The sequence below is a fragment of the Chiloscyllium plagiosum genome, unplaced genomic scaffold (assembly GCF_037043375.1).
Source record: "Chiloscyllium plagiosum isolate Xiang-an unplaced genomic scaffold, Cpla_swu_hap1 HiC_scaffold_22, whole genome shotgun sequence".
NCBI classification, from domain to species: domain Eukaryota; kingdom Metazoa; phylum Chordata; class Chondrichthyes; order Orectolobiformes; family Hemiscylliidae; genus Chiloscyllium; species Chiloscyllium plagiosum.
In genome coordinates, this window is record NW_028270160.1 from 30870369 (window position 1) to 30888223 (window position 17855).

Below are 17855 nucleotides of genomic sequence, written 5' to 3' on the forward strand. Positions count from 1 at the left end.
GGTGCAGAAAATAATCAAGAAAGCTAATAGAATGCTGGTCTTTATACCTGAAGGACTGGAGTACTAGGATGCATAAATTCTACTGCAGTTTTATAGAGCCCTGGTTTGACCTCCTTGAGAGTACTGTGAGCAGATCTGAACACTACACCTTAGGAAGGATATACTGTTCTTGGAGGGAGTACAACATAGGTTTAAAACAATGATACTTGCCCTTCAGAGATTAAGTTATGAGGCAAAATTATACAAATTAAGGTTGCTTTCTCCAGAAGTTAGAAGGTTCCAGGATCATCTGATTGAAGTTTTCAAGATATTAACAGGAAAAGGCAGGATGAATAAAGACAAGCTATTTCCACTGGTTGGGCTTCTAAAATTAGGGGGCATAGTCTGAGAATTAGGGCCAGACCATTCAGGAGAGATGTTAGGAAGCACTTCCACATACAAAGGGTGGTAGATGTTTGGAATTTCCTTCCACAATGGCAGTGGATGCAGAATTAGTTGTTAATTTTATACCTGAGATTGACTGACTTTTGTTAAGCAGACAAAGGCCAAAGGCAGGTATCAGAAGTTAGGCCATAAATCAGCCATGATCTCATTGAATGGCAGAACAGGCTTAAGGGTTGAAAAGCCTATTCTTGTTTATAAGTTTCTATATTCCCCTGACTCTACATCGCCTGATCTTCTTCATTAATCTATTAAGGAGTGCCATATTGAAGACATTCTGGAAACCCAGATGTGTGACATCTACTGCATAACCATTCCATTTTCTGCACTCTCTGTTAACCCCTCAAAAAGTCAAATGTAGCTTACCAAGCAACATTTTCCCTTTGAAACCTATACTGATAGTTCTTTATATTTCTCATTTTAAGATGTTCGTCCCTTGTCTTCATTGGTAAGAATTCCATTATTTATTCCTGCCACTAGCTTTAAGTTGGTAGGCATAAAGCTTCCAGAACATGTTCTAATCCCCTATTTCTACAGCCAATGACCCATCAGTCCCTTTCTGTTCCAAAGAATAATCATATGGACTTGAGATTTTAGCTCTGTGGCTCTCTCCACAGATGCTGTCAAACCAGCCAACTATAAGCAGCATTTTCTATTTTTATTTCTGTCCCCCCTTCTTGGTGGCTCAGTGGTTAGCACTGCTGCCTCAGAGTGCCAGCGACTCAACTTCAATTCAACCCTTGGCAGCTGTTGGTGTGGAGTTTGCACACTCCACACTCCATGCAATGTTTGCACCTTCCCTGTGTCTGCATAGGTTTCCTCCCACAATCCAAAGATGTGCAGGTTAGGTGGATTGGCCATGCTGAATTACCCATAGTATCCAGGGATAGAACATAGAACAGTACAGGCCCTTCAGCCTTCAATGTTGTGCCGACCTTTTATCTTACTCTAAGTTCAAACTAACCTACATGCCCTTCATTTTACTATCAGCCATGTGCCTATCCAACAATCATTCAAATGTCCCGAATGTATCTGAATCTACTACCATAGCTGGCAGTGCATTCCACACACCCATCACATTCTGTGTAAAGAACGTATCTCTGACATCTCCCCAAAACCTTCCTCCAATCATCTTAAAGTTATGCCCCTTCATGATATACATTTCCACCCTGGGAAAACGTCTCTGGCTATCCACTCTACCTATGCCTCTCATCAACTATCAAGTCACGTCTCATCCTTCTTCACTCCAATGAGAAAAGCCCTAACTCCCTCATCCTTTCTTCATAAGACATGCCCTCCAGCCTGGGCAGCATTCTGGTAAATCTCCTCTGCATCCTGTCTAATGCTTCCACATCCTTGCAATAATGAGGCAACCAGAACTGAACACAATATTCCACATGTGGTCTAACCAGGGCTCTATAGAGCTGCAGCATGACCTCGCCATTCTTAAACTCAATCCCCCGCTAATGAAAGCCAACACACCATATGCCTTCTTAATAACCCTATCAACTTGGGTGGAAACTTTGGGGGATCTATGGATGTGGACCCTAAGATCCCTCTGTTCCTCCACACTGCCAAGAATCCTGTTTTTTACACTGTAATCTGCATTCTAATGTGACATTTCAAAATGAATCACTTCACCCTTTTCCAGGTAGAGATCCATCTGCCATTTTTCAGCCCAGCTCTGCATCCTTTCAAAGTCCCGTTGCAAACTACAACAGCCCTCCACACTATCCACAGGTCTACCTACCATTGTGTCATCAGCAAACTTACTAACCCACTCTTCCACTTCCTCATCCAAATCATTTATAAAACTCACAAAGAGCAGAGGTCACAGAACAGATTCCTGCGGAACACCGCTGGTCACTGAGCTCCAGGGTGAATGTGTGGGTTGGATGGATTAGCCATGGAAAATGCAAGGTTGCAGGGATAGTACAGTGGGTAGGTCTGGATAGGATGCTCTTTGAAGGGTCAGTGTGGACTTGATGGGCTGAATGGCCTGCTTCCATGCTGTTGGGATTCTGTGATTCTGTAGAAATACAGTAACTATTCAGTTGTCCACTGGTACTACTTCTTTTACAAACAAATTATGAATTGTAATTCATAATGCCTCTGCTATCTTGTTGCTAAATTCCTTTTTAAAAATACTCAGATGAGAAGGTTGATCTTATTTTAATTTGTTCAGTTTATGCAATACATCATTTTTAAAATTTCAAATGTTTTTATTTTATTACTCATCTCATTATTCAAATTCAAGTCAATCTGTTCTATCACCCTGGGACGTACAATTATTTTGTATTTCTTCTATCTCTTGATCATTACCTGTGTATTATGACGTCTATACCCGAGCTGTCTTAGTCACATGAGAGTGTTTTTTTTAATTGATGTATCTGTAAAACATCTTACTATTTTGTTTCACATTCCTTGATAATTAAGTTTCAGCATTCTGCTTTAGCTTCCTACTTGTATTTTGTTTGCTCCTTTCCTAAATCTATTTGTATTCTCTCTTATCATGCCGAACTGTCCTCCTATAAATAGATTGAAATTGTGGTTGTTGAGGTTTGTAATGTGTAACTCTGTAAGTGCTCATAAAATTAGTCAATCATTCACTCCAGTTTTGTCCTTCGCCAATTGACTTTTGGAATATACTCTGGTAGTAGAGGATAGTTGTCCAAATGCGAAAGTTGGAAATTAACAAAAACTGCAATTACAGTGGTCCTTGTGGGATGATGGGGACAGCAAATGTAAATAGTGTACGGGCTTGGCATCAGAAAATAAAGTATTTTACGAGTTGGATGCCTGTCAGTTGGATATGATGAAGGTTTGGACTTCCTAACATTGCTGTAATATTGCTCTTGGATGAAGTCTTCAAAAAATATGATTTGCTGAATGCCTTTGAGGAATGGTCACACTTTGATAGATTCCAGAAAATAGATGGTCATTCAACCGTGGAATATATAAGGGATTGACAAAATTCAATTTGTGGATTCATGGCTCAGTATGGGGATTTAAATTTCTGATTGTCCTGAGGTGTCTCATATGAACAGGCTATCAGTTCTTACAGGTGCTCAAGTGTAGGACATGTATCCAGCTTGCTAGTAATACAGGGCCTCAATGATCTCTTATCCTATCACAAATGGCAATCTGGAAGATGTTGCAAATATCACCTACAAGATACATAAAAACTCATGGTGCAGAATGCAATGTATTTGGGGGCAGGGAACCAGGTGATCAGAGGGGAGGTTTCAATTGGTGGTCTTGCTGCCATCCAGACTCATTCAAATCAAATCCAGAGCAAAAATGCTTGTGAACTCCTCTCCTGTCGGAATCTCAAACAAATTATTAATTGGCCATTTAACAGCAATTTTATGAACCTCATCCTGTTGGATTGTCTGTAATATATTAGTGGGTCCCTCATTCATGGGTGCTCTGTCCCCAATTAAAGGTCCTGGTATTTTTAACAAAAGGTCCCCTTCCTGCTATGGCTTCCAAAAACCTCCTCCCTCTTGCGAACAAAAACCTCCCCACAATCCCAATCTGACCCACACTCATATCTCTCCAGCAATCCATTGACGATCCCTGGTAAAGACCCCACTGTAATACTAGCATTGGTTAATGCTCCTGGTGATGCTGCCCGCACTGGAGAGCTGCTGGCATTTGGTGGTCAGAAACTCTCCAGATATGGATTTCTGCCATACGATGAGCTTAATTACATAGGCCCCTATGCAGCTAAGTATTGATTGGATTGTAATTGCTTCAGGCCTCCAAGAGAAAAGCAACGCAGTTCCCCAACTACACGTCATTCACATTGAGCCCCACCCATGAACATGGTCACCTTTACAGTTGCAGGGAATGTCTCCCTTGGCTTATATTGAGGAGAAAGTGAGGTCTGCAGACGCTGGAGATCAAAGCTGAAACTTTATTGCTGGAACAGCACAGCAGGTCAGGCAGCATCTAGGGAACAGAAGATTCGACGTTTCGGGCACAGGCCCTTCTTCAGGAATGAGCAGAGAGTGTTCAGCAGGAGAAGATAAAAGGTAGGGAGGAGGGACTTGGAGGAGGGGCGTTGGAAATGTGATAGGTGGAAAGAGGTCAAGGTGAGGGTGATAGGTCGGAGTAGGGTGGAGGCGGAGAGGTCAAGAAGAAGACTGCAGGTCAGGAAGGCGGTGCCGGGCTGGAGGGATTCGGCTGAGACAAGGTGGGGGGAGGGGGGATGAAGAAACTGGTGAAGTCCAAGTTCATCCCCTGTGGTTGGAGGGTTCCCAGTCGGAAGATAAGACGCTCCTCCTCCGACCGTCGCGTTGTTGTGGTTTGGCGGTGGATGAGTCCAATGACCTGCATATCCTCGGTGGAGTGGGAGGGGGAGTTGAAATGCTGTGCTACAGGGTGATTGGGTTGGTTCGTCCGGGTGGCCCAGAGGTGCTCTCTGAATCGCTCCGCAAGTAGGCGGCCTGTCTCCCCAATATAGAGGAGGCCACACCGGCTGCAGCGGATGCAGTAGATAATGTGGGTGGAGGTGCAGGTGAATCTGTGGCGGATATGGAAGTTTCCTTTGGGGCCTTGGAGAGAAGTGAGGGGGGAGGTGTGGGCGCAAGTGTTGCACCTCCTGCGGTTGCAAGGGAAGGTGCCGGGAGTGGAGGTTGGGTTGGTGGGGGGTATGGATCTGACAAGGGAGTCGCGGAGGGAGTGGTCTCTACGGAAAGCTGATAGAGGAGGGGAGGGAAATATATCCTTGGTGGTGGGGTCCGTTTGGAGGTGGCGGAAGTGACGGCGGATGATGCGCTGTACATGGAGATTGGTGGGGTGGTAGGTGATGGCAGATTTCAATCAGCATGTCCTTGGTGAAGTGGAGACATCCAGCATGCTGCTCCTCTCTGAAGGTGAGGTAGGTAAACTCCTTAAACATGCTGAATGGATATAAGATATTGCTGAAAGTACTTTTTCTTTTCATCTTACCTGTTTTATCCAGGAGCTTTCACTGCTTTGTCTCCTTTGCTCAATATCCCTGTCATGTTATAGCCCACACTATGGAGTCCAAACCTGGGAACAGGTTGTACAGAGTGTTGCATTCAATGCCTTTCACACCAATTCCTGTAAATGTCACCACATTTAGGTCACTCTAGAAACCATCAAAACAACTACAGTCATAACAAGATCCAAAAGTAATCAATCAGCAATTAATCTGAAATTATTTAATGATCCCTTGCGATCATACTGGTGGGTTAGTCCTTGCTGCTGAAAGCTCAAGGTTCAGTGAGGGAGTTAGCTAGAGTTTAATAGGGTCTGCTCTAGTGCAATGGGAATATCCCTATCTCTGGACCAGAAGGCCTGGGTTCAGAAGCATGCAATAAATATCTATGAGCAGGTTGATTGGAAAATATGAATGAGTGTTGAGCTCCAGCATGACAGCACTGGTCTCAAATCACCCTTACAGACTGATTGATAGCCACTGTCTGTATACATATGGGAGGCATCTGGTATGAATGCCAACGCCTTTCTCAAAATGAGCACTAGGAATGTGCACTGCACGACAGACTCCTTCATACAGTCAAAGCAGCACTTCTAGAATCAAGAAAGGGTGCTAAGGAGCCTAATTTCATGATCTAAATCTACAGTAATTTCAATGTTGAGTAGGACAAGTTAACTAACCCATGGCCAAAGAATTTATCACAAATATAAACCAGTCTGTTGGATTTTCTTTCCTTTGCAGACTGTCATTAGAAAAACAGTGGAAATCTTGATTTTCTTCTCATTGTCGGCAATGATGTGGTTTGAGTTATTTTTAGTGAATTCCTTCGTACAGTTAGATGCAAGAAATTCTTCATTCTTATAATGATAGACTGTGAGAAATGAACTGGAAATGGACTCCATAGTGAGCCTTTTAGTTATTGTGACTTACTCTATTTCTCATCCATATGCAGTTACTATTAATGTCAATGCACTATTGTAAGGTTCTACTTGTAACTGATGAATCAGGATGCCATGCAATCATTCTGCAGTTTTCTGAGGCTAACAGACTTTATTTCGTAAATATTTCACCAATATGAATTATTTTTAAGACGTGGCAATGTACCAACATAGAGTCAATACAAAAACACAAAAAGCAAAGTACTGTAAATGTTAGGAATCTGAACCAAAGACACAAAATGCTGAAAGTACTCTGTCAATAAGGCAGCATCTGTACTGAAAAAAACATAATTCATCTTTCAAGTCTATTACCTTTCATCAGAACTGGGAAGAGTTAGAAATGGCGTGAGTTTTTGAGCCTGTGGAAGGGTCCGAATGACAAAAATGGAGTTCAATACCTCTTCACCATTACCCCCACCGACAGTCTGAGAAATTAAATAAAAGCAAAACATAGTGCGTGCTGGAAATCTGAGAAAACACAGGAAGTAATGGAGGAACTCAGCAGGTCTGGCAGCACAAGTGCAGAAAGAAACAAGAGTCTAATATACTTCTTCAAGTTCCTGCAGAATTTTCTGTGTTTGTTTCAGTGTGAGAACTTCCTGCTTCTTCCTTGAACAGAGGCCAACAGTCTCCATTCACAATCCCAACTGAACTTGTTTTCACTTTGAACAATTTCAGCTCCAATCACTTCTTCAATATAAAGTATGTTTTTATGGATGTCTGTGTGTATCCCAACTATGCTTGCCTTTTTACCCATTGATTTTGATTGCCACCCCAAACTTCAGTTCTCAGCCATTGACTCTCCCCAGCAGATGTCTGAGACCAAACAAATTGTTTGAAACCTTGACCTCATTTTTGACCCCAAAATGAGCTTCTAGGTACCATCACAAGACTGCTTATTTTCACCTTTGTAGAATCACACAACTCCATGCCAACTCAGTTCCATGCACTGCTGAAATCCTCATTATGTGTTTGTTATCTACATACTAAGGCAGTGCCTCATTTGCTATACTTTGGTAAACTTGAGGCACACCCACAGCTATCTGGACTACACCTCCTCCCATCCTGCCCCCTGCAAAAACGCCATCCCATTCTCCCAATTCCTTCGTCTCCGCCGCATCTGCTCCCAGGAGGACCAGTTCAAAATACGTACAACACAGATGGCCTCCTTCTTCAAGGACCGCAATTTCCCCCCCGACGTGGTCGACGGTGCCCTCCACCGCATCTCCTCCACTTCCCGCTCCTCCGCCCTTGAGCCCCGCCCCTCCAACCGCCACCAGGACAGAACCCCACTGGTCCTCACCTACCACCCCACCAATCTCCATGTACAGCGCATCATCCGCCGTCACTTCCGCCACCTCCAAACAGACCCCAGCACCAAGGATATATTTCCCTCCCCTCCCCTATCAGCTTTCCGTAGAGACCACTCCCTCCGCGACTCCCTTGTCAAATCCACACCCCCCACCGACCCAACCTCCACTGCCGGCACCTTCCCTTGCAACCGCAGGAGGTGCAACACTTGCGCCCACACCTCCCCCCTCACTTCTCTCCAAGGCCCCAAAGGAAACTTCCATATCCGCCACAGATTCACCTGCACCTCCACCCACATCATCTACTGCATCCGCTGCACCCGGTGTGGCCTCCTCTATATTGGGGAGACAGGCCGCCTACTTGCGGAGCGATTCAGAGAGCACCTCTGGGCCACCCGGACGAACCAACCCAACCAACCTGTAGCACAGCATTTCAACTCCCCCTCCCACTCCACCGAGGATATGCAGGTCATTGGACTCATCCACCGCCAAACCACAACAACGCGACGGTCGGAGGAGGAGCGTCTTATCTTCCGACTGGGAACCCTCCAACCACAGGGGATGAACTTGGACTTCACCAGTTTCTTCATCCCCCCTCCCCCCACCTTGTCTCAGCCGAATCCCTCCAGCCCGGCACCGCCTTCCTGACCTGCAGTCTTCTTCTTGACCTCTCCGCCTCCACCCTACTCCGACCTATCACCCTCACCTTGACCTCTTTCCACCTATCACATTTCCAACGCCCCTCCTCCAAGTCCCTCCTCCCTACCTTTTATCTTCTCCTGCTGAACACTCTCTGCTCATTCCTGAAGAAGGGCCTGTGCCCGAAACGTCGAATCTCCTGTTCCCTGGATGCTGCCTGACCTGCTGTGCTGTTCCAGCAATAAAGTTTCAACTTTGATCTCCAGCATCTGCAGACCTCACTTTCTCCTCGTAATTCAAAACTCTGCAGCCCTCATTCTATGTCATACAAAATCCTGTTCACCTATCACTCTTGTATTCACTCATTACATTTGCTTCCAGCTAACCAATAATTCAGGTTTAAAACTCTTATCATTTTCTCCATTTTCAAATCCCTCTTTGACCTTGCCCTTCCCGCCTCTCCAATTTCCCTCAGCCCCACAACCCTTCACACCTATGTCCTCTAATTCTGGTCTGTTCGGCATCTGATTTAAATAGATCCACCATTGGCGACCATGTCTTCAGCTGCCAAGAGATTAATAATTCTCTTCTTAAATCTCTATATTTCTTTACCTGTCTTGCATCCGTTATGAAACTCTTTAAAAACTATCTCTTTATCAGGCTTTGGATCATACGCCAAAATATTTCCTTATGAATGTCCATCAATTTTTGTATTATAATGGTCCTGTGAAGCCACTTAAGATGTCTTAATATGTTAGCAGTACTATATAAATACAACTTGTCATTGTTGTTGGAATGAAAGCCTCCATTTTCTATAAGGTATAAAATTTCCATATGAATGACTTTTGCCTTTCTTTAATCAAGTTCCTAACGGGTGTAAACCAACAAGACAAATTGTCTACAATTCTGTATTGAACAACATTAAATTTACTCTCACCTCTGAAGGCCATAAGGTTAAGGTAGGAAGAGGAATAGTTCATACCGCAATGTTAAGGATGTGCTTTAATGCTGAGACTAAGGCAAAGCTACATAATGATGTGCAAGCTCCCTTCCAAGACACAGAACATTCTGACTTGGAACTTTATTGTCATTCTTTTCATCAATGCAGGGTCAAAATACTGGATCTCCCTTCCTAACAGCACTGTGGGAGCACCTGCACTGAAACACTGTAAGATTTATAGAATCCCTACAGTGTGGAAACAGGCCCTTCGGTCCATCAAGTCCACACCAACCTTCCAAAGAGTAAACCACCCTGATCTATTTCCTCTACCCTATATTTATCCCTGACTAATGCACCTAACCTACACATCACTGAACACAATGGGCAATTTAGCATAGCCAATTCACCTAACCTGCACATCTTTGGACTATTGGCCAAAACCAGAACACCCGGAGGAAATTCACACGGACATGAGGAAAATGTGCAAACTCCACACAGACAGTTTACTGAGGCTGGAATCAAACCCGGGCCTGATGCTGTGAGGCAGCAGGGCTAACCATTGTGCCTACATGCCAGCCCTCACACCTATTCAAGAAGGTGGCTTACAGCACATTTTTCAAGGACAGTTATGGATGGGCAATGAATGCTGTGTTTGCCAGCGATGGCCACATTCCATGAATAAACAAAAAAAAAGCTAGTCGTGTGATATCTAAATGCAAAACATTTGATGCTGACAATGGATGACTGTTGCATTCCAGTGAAATGCGAAAGGTGTACACACAATATCCAGGGAGCTTTTACATTCTGGACCATGAACAAGAGGCTAACACTATTAATGTCTCTAGTCAGAGACAGGTTGGCTTCTGAAAGACAAGGACTATGCTTTCAAGACCTATCTGATAACAATTGTCAGGAATCCTCAGACTGATTTCAAAGAGAGGTACCACTATGTACAGGACTCCAAAAGGACCATTATTAAACAGACTATAGGAGGGCTGAAAATGAGATTGGAGGCCGGGACGAATCAGGCAATGCATTGTAATATACACCAGATAGTGACCTGTATCATTTCCAGCATTATCATGGCATGCTACGCCCTCCACAACATCATTTAACAAAGGTCGATGTCATGGGAGAGGAAAAAAATGTAGGGGAGAGAGATTTCTTCTACTGAGGAAGGGGAATGGAATGATCCTGATATGTATCAGGAGGTCACTCACAGACAGGAAGAAAGAAGGGCTAATGAGGAGGCAGGCCCATGACAACCTTCTACATGACCTATTCCAGGATAATTGAGGCACCTTTACACATTTTCATCTATATTGTTTTGGAAAACAGTTTACAGGATGGAAACTATTTCCACTTTGTGACATAGAACATTGATTGAGAACTGTCTAACTTTGCTGGTTTAACTAACTAGCGATCACTTAGAAGCATCAAAATGTGGGAATAAACCTGAAGAAGAGAGGCAGATTAGGCCACACGGAACATGTTCCCCAGTTCTCATACAACCTGCTTGATATCATTAGTTGCCTTATTCCCTCACTATCCCTACAATTCCGAAGAGTGTTAGGTTCTTTGACTGTACCATCTGAGAATCCTGCAGTTGCTGTACAGACACTATTATGAGTTGGACAAGCCTAAAAATAAATAAAGTTCTCAACTTTCAGTGCATCATCCATCTCTTATCCTGAGGGTGTCTGGCCTGGTATTGGAGACTCCGGGTGAGAGAAACATCTTTCCTCTCAACCCTGTAGAGCCTAGTGACATTTCGCTATCACTTACATGGATATTCTATGTGGTTTCCATCATGTCATGGTCCTAGTGTTCTGGCTGACAGGCAAGATCACTGTCCCTGAAATCAGTCTTGTGAGCCTTGACTGCAATCCTCAAATGATAGCTCTACATCTAGCTGAACTTTGAGAACAACTTGAAGCATAACATTGCTGATGATGTTAGACAATGAAAGTTATCCTAATGGAATGTCAGCATCACCTTCAGATTGACATAAGTACTCCCCTCCTTTCAGTTCAGCCAATCATGTCAGCACCGAGTGGTGTAATGAGACTACAATGGTGCAAGTTTATATATATTTAGAGAAGAGCAGACCACACGCATGTAATGTATATCTGTACCTCCTATTTACCCTCAAATCATTATTGAATGCCAATCAGTATGCCAAGGTGCTGCCTGACATCCCCAATGAGATGGAGGCAGCCTGCCCAGTTCTATATTGAAGAGGCTGTGATGTGCTTGACAGGCATTCTTTGGCTGCTCAAAGCCCTGAGGGCCTGGCCTGCTCAAAGTCTCCTTCTGGGTGCAGATGACCACTCTTCGGCCTAATCTGCTGTAGGTAATTGGGTCATTGGCAAAGGGGAAATAGTGACTCAGGGCACCTATGGAGTGTTTGACTCACATCCTTCCTCATTATGAATGCCGAATGGCACCACTCTATCTCCATAAGATAAAGGGTTACCTGATATTAGGTAATGGCGCCTCATTCTCCTCTTGCCTAACCTTTGACACTGTGTACCCATGGTTACCGTGATAGAGTGCAAGTACAAGTGCATGGATGGTAGCCACTGTCTGTCCTACTAGATCTAGGTCTCAAAGGCAGCTGCCACCCTCTCCATTGAAGCAGCAAAATGCTCACTGTTCAACCCCTTATCAATATGGACTCCTCTATCTTTTGCTCTAGTCCACTGGGGTCTCTGATATCACTGCCTAATGTTCCTCTGTCTGTCTGTGTGTTTAGCAAAACATTAATGGTTGAGTACAGAAGCACAGGGCTCAGCAGGCAGAAATCAGTTCTGAGGCTGTGCCAACATGCATTTATGTACTACTCCTCCAGGTTGAGAATTTGTTCCTGGCCATTCATTTCTGTTACTGACATTATTCTGCAATTCCTTTTTTTTTGTTCATCTTTTCAAAATACTTTCTAATTGTCAGTATTTTAAAGGAAATAAGTTTACATTTTTTCAAATTAGTCCACAGATGTGATCTACTCTCACACATATAACTCAGACTCAGCTTCAACAGTCCTTAGGCAATTGTTATAATGAAAGTTGGTTTAAAAAACTACAGTTCATTAGAAGAGTATTCTGCTGTCCTTACCCAATTACAATAATGTCTCTTTTAAAACATAGCAATGAATTTCATTTCAAAATTAAATATTAATTCAGACTAGTGCATCTGCAAGTAAATCTTGGTATGTTTTAAAATCCTTCCTATTTCTATGATGGTCTGTTCATACAGTACAAAGATCTAGCTTTCTATTAAAAAAGAGATAGACTTTTGCAAACATTAAAAATTGCAGTACATCTGTATTAATAATGAAAGAAACTGCAATGCAATAGGTGGTGACTCAAATGTTTCCTACATTTTCCATTGACACCAATTTGCCATTTTTCCTTCACTTGTTTTGGATGCTCACCGATACCACAGGGTCTCCCAGACAGATTTTTTTTTCTCAGTGCTCCTTGGGTCTAGGTCTACTGAGGTGACTCCACGGGGAAATAGACATTCACTTTCCACACTTGGCCTGAGCACCATGAACCTTTTTTTTGGACATGGAACCTTTCCTGATTTCCACCTTATCGCAATGCTCCCCTTTTGTTCTTGTTCCCCATCCTCACTCTTCCTCTTGATTAAGACTAACTTTTCCAACTTCTGATGAAAGGTCACGGACCTGAAATGTTGTGTTTCTTTCTCCCCAGATGCAGCCAAACCTGCTGAGCTCTTCCTGTGTTACTGCTGAAATTCCTTTTCCGGACCCCTCCATGGAAAAATAGCCACTAGCTCTTTGGGCGAGGAGCTGAAAGACTGGTGACCTCATGACATACTCATAACATACCCTTTGGGAAGAGAAATAAGAGGCGAAAACTAAATTGTAGGATAAAGTTGTCAAAAATTTACACCAGTTTTTTTGTGTTCATTTCATTTTTCTTTTGGTTGAACAATGGTCGCTGATGGATTCACTTGGCAAACATCTGGAAGGAGTCACTGAGTGGACAGCGTGAACGAATTGATTTAGTGTCAATGGATAATCATGAACCCAGCAGGGTCTCAGCGTCCACTGTTCGTATTCACTTATCTTACTCACCTTTTTAAGACTGGGACCCATCCGTCAGCCAGTTCCTCGCCACCAACATTCAGCAAAACAAAAGCACCATTAAAGGCAGCAATAAACGAACAGATAATGACAATTCTGGACGACAGCTCGATCGAGGAGGCAATAACCGTGACACCTCATAAGGCAGATTTGAAGCGTAGAACATAGGAGCAGGAGTAGGACGTTCGGCCCTTCATTATACTGTGTACCTTCCAGAGAAATGTGGCATATTAAACTAGTGAGGGTGACAGTACTGGCTCTTGAAGTTCCCCAAAATAATTTCATGCGTGAGATAAAATCATGTAAATTAGATGCATCCCGAAGCAGAGAATTGCAGCGCCATCAACCGGTGCCGGTGCATTGTGTATATCTTTTCAGAAGTAGTAAGGAATTCCGGGCTTTTCTCGCCTTTTCAGCGCAAATTCTGAAAACAGAAATCACTTTTCTTCTTGGTCTATCGGTCGAGTGATTTGTGGAATTCAGGTTCACAGAGACTGATGAAGTTTCCAATGGATCGTGGGCATTTTGCTGCGGGCGGTGAACTAATTGATTGGAATGTAGGCAAATGTAATTGAAGGAAACACGTTGACCGATTGTTGCACGGTTGTATCCTTTCTTGACGCCCTGTCCCTTGAAGAATTCGAGGCAAAATATATTGCAAGAATATCAATTTTCACAACCGTCAGAATGGTGTTGACACAGGCTTTTTCCAGCAGTAAGAAATGTGCTTATCATTTCGATAATAATCGATAATTATTTACTTTTGCAATGAAGATTTTTGAGAAAGCAGTAAGATCGGGGCTACACGTGAAATGTTTTATTGTCATTTCACGGCTTAATAAACAGATGCAGGATTAAAGAGGAAACATCAGCGATGCATTTTACACCAAACCGGTTACAGCCTATTCTCCCCCAACACTTAACATGAGACAACGAACAAATATTTATTATTGATTTTAATATGGAACAGGCAAATTTCTGAAATTAATAACACGCTTTCTGTGCTTAGCATTTAAATGGGAATAGCTGAAGAGAGACTGTAGTTCTATAATTAAATTGAGTAAATGTTCTATTTAACTTTAGTTAAATATTTTATACTTTTTAAATGATGTGCTTTATGCAATAAATCATATATAACGTGTTGTATGAAATCACCTAGACCACCTAATTTAACTGGGAAATATCTGGACTAAAACAATGTTGAGGATTCCTTGCCCAGAATTATGTGTAACTGGAATCTCCCTTCGTAATATTGAATGGAAATCAGCAGTTTCTAGTGATTGGCCTAATTCTATTAACAGTACGCGTTATAGTAGACGGTTTTGCATTACTCCGTACCACAATAATGAGCCACACTTCAGAGTCACACACAGACTCAGCCAGCTGTACACTGCACCTTTTTTGGACAGCTGAATTTATTCTGTAAAGTCAGGCTTGTACACCTCCAGTTTTAATAGAATCAGAAATTCATTGCTTTCCAAATGGTATTTTCCCCTCTAAATCCTTTTAAAGATTAATCAATCAGGGTCTTTGGCATCAGGTCATTGGGTACAGGACTAACCTTTCGATTTGCAGAATTGAGGCCTGGCGGGGTCTGGTTGATTTCTCCTTAAGAGAAAGCTGGCAAGTAAGATATTAATGGCTTGTATTAAGTGTATGGTGAATGCCTATGTAACTGTTCCCTTCATTTTTGGTCAATATATTGGATAGATCGAGCGATGAATGCACATGCTGCGGTAGAGAGAAACACTGCATTACTCTATTTTAGTCAACATCTTTTCTTGAACGTTTTCATCACTTGCCTTTCCTCGTCTTGTCAATCCGGAATATACACTTCAGGCAACTTTAAAACAACGAAAGTCAAACGAGCCAAACTGTTGTGTACAAATGTAACCGAAGAGGAGCAAAAAAAAAGTCCCAACATGGGACTTCGCTTTTCAGATTTCAGATTAGATTCCATACAGTGTGGAAACAGGCCCTTCGGCCCAACCAGTCCCCACACGACCCTCTGAAGAGTAACCCACCCAGACCCATTTCCCTCTGACTAATGCACCTAATACTATGGGCAGTTTGGCTTTTGGGTTGTTTCTACTGCAAATCAAGCCAGAAATCAAACGCACTGACTTGGCTGGCGCAAAAAAAGTGGTAATCATTATCATAAAACCTGCTTTCTCTGCACAGATGCTGCCAGACCTGTTGAGTTTCTCCAGCAATTTCAATTTTTGTCACAGCGTCTGCGTCTGTTTACGGTGATGTTGAGCGGAGCGATCTGTTGGGGTATCAATACCCAAATGAACAAATCTCATGTTATCACTGTGACAAAATCTGAATTGTTTGCCTGTGGTCTAAACAACCCCTTAATAATGAACGGCGACTCCAATATTAGATGCTACTGAGCTGCCGAACTTTGGTTTGGATAAATTATTTAGAATCGTGGCGAGGTTAGCATTTTCTCTGTTACTCATTCCCCCACTGTATCATGATTCAAAGCTTTCACTTGGAGCATTCATCATGACCGAGCGCGATAATGCAATAATATTTAATAATTCACACAACCTCAAAATTGTTTTGGTCGCATATTACCTTTTGCCAATAACGGAACTATGACATTGATATTGACAGCATTCCTGAAGTGTTCCTAATTATGGTGATACATATTGCATAACGTTGGAATCATTCACATTTAACTGTGCAAGTGCCGACACGTTATTATTGACTATCCGTGTCATTCCAATTCTGCCTTTTCTTTCAAGACCTTGGTGCGCAAGTTGTGTGTGTTTTTAAATGTTTAAATTGCCAGGCAATCCAGGAGAGATCAATATTTGTGTTCCTGATGTTTTCATGCAACACTATGCAACGGATTTAATAACATTACAACCTTTAAAATGTTAAATAGTCTTGGCAAAGTACTAAAACGCAACTGTCACAATTATAGAGAAACAAGGACTGGCTTGGAAAGACATTGTTGAGTTCCTGGTATCAGCCTGATCTGCATAGAAAATATTCAATTTGGTAATGTTCAGACCTTGAACCTAAATCATAATAACTTCTGCATTTTAATGCAATGTGTAAGACAGCAAATCATATGGTGTGCATAATTTAAAACCAACTACTAATGTGCCTAGTGGTTGAGTAAATACAGGATGGAACCAGATTGTATCAAAATCAGAACCAACTGTAAAATGTCTACGGCCAGATTGGATTGCTGTGTATTTCTAACCGTCTCTCTTTCTCTACTCAGATCCGCAGTGTTTTCTGCTCATTTCTGACACCAGCTGGAGTTTGATTTCTAACAACCTGTTCAAGCAGTCAGTAAAAGCACAAGTGAACTGAAGATTTTCCTCCTCTGTCTCTCCAGTGGGTTTTTAATCCGGACATGTGTAAACAAATAATTCTGCATTTATCAGGTTTACAAATATGTTTGTTTAGAAAAATGGGACGTTTATTTTTAAAAGCCTTCTGAACAGATTAGGGTTTGATTGACCCCCTCCCCCCTCCACAACAGCCCCCCCCCCCCCCCCCCTCCACCCCCAAATCAAACCACTTCATTTGCACTGTATCTGAAAAGACACTTCTTTCGCAGGTTGTTGAATGATACATTCGCGTTTTGGGATTTGTCTCAGCTTTGTCTAGAGTCCCATCTAGCTTTCATAACCATTATGTTAAAAACAGGTTATAGGGTTCTGAACTTAAAATCTGAAGTGCTTTCTCTTTTTTTGTAAATAATGTCCTGACACCTGCTTTAAAACAATCTGGAGTAGCTAATATTTCATTAGAGGATTATAAAGAAGGGTTTCTAATTTCACTCCCTCTTTTCATCCTGAGCGTTTGTAATGATTCACAAGTTTAGTAATACGGGTATCTCCTTTTTGTTCATTGTTACTGTTGAGCTGAAAACAGGATTCCAATTTCCATCGAGATCGCTTTGAATCGATATCGTCAATTCGCATATATGTTGTCAAGAATCCATTAGAATCATGTGCTCCATGCAAATCAGTCCCAAATTCACACTGATTACCGGCTCGTCTAGAGTCTTGGAATTAACCCGAACTAGATTAAGAACTAGATTTATATAAAGTAAAAAAGTCCAACACAAGCAGTGATCCCTCGGAAATGGCAAATCCAGTATCATAAATTCAGCTTTTGCAGATTTGCACAAAGTTTTCTTTCGGTTACTGCCAGATGTGTTTTTATTATTTTAGTTCCCGACTCCAACAAAAATGAAAGGATTTACACCAGGTTTTGCTGTTCCAAATAGAATAGCAAAATACATGCCGTTGACCTATAAAGTGCTTGCAGTATAGTGATAAAGATCATATTTATCAACAGGGGGTGCTGTACAGGCAGCGTTCAGCGCACAACCCTGTGTTAATTGTGAATCATTTGTACACTCCCATCTACCGTATTTCTTCGTCAAAAGTGACGGCACTTGTTCCTGAACACAACCCTTGTGAATGGCTTCATCAACCAGATGAGAAAAGTTAAAGGTTAAACATTCATAACATAA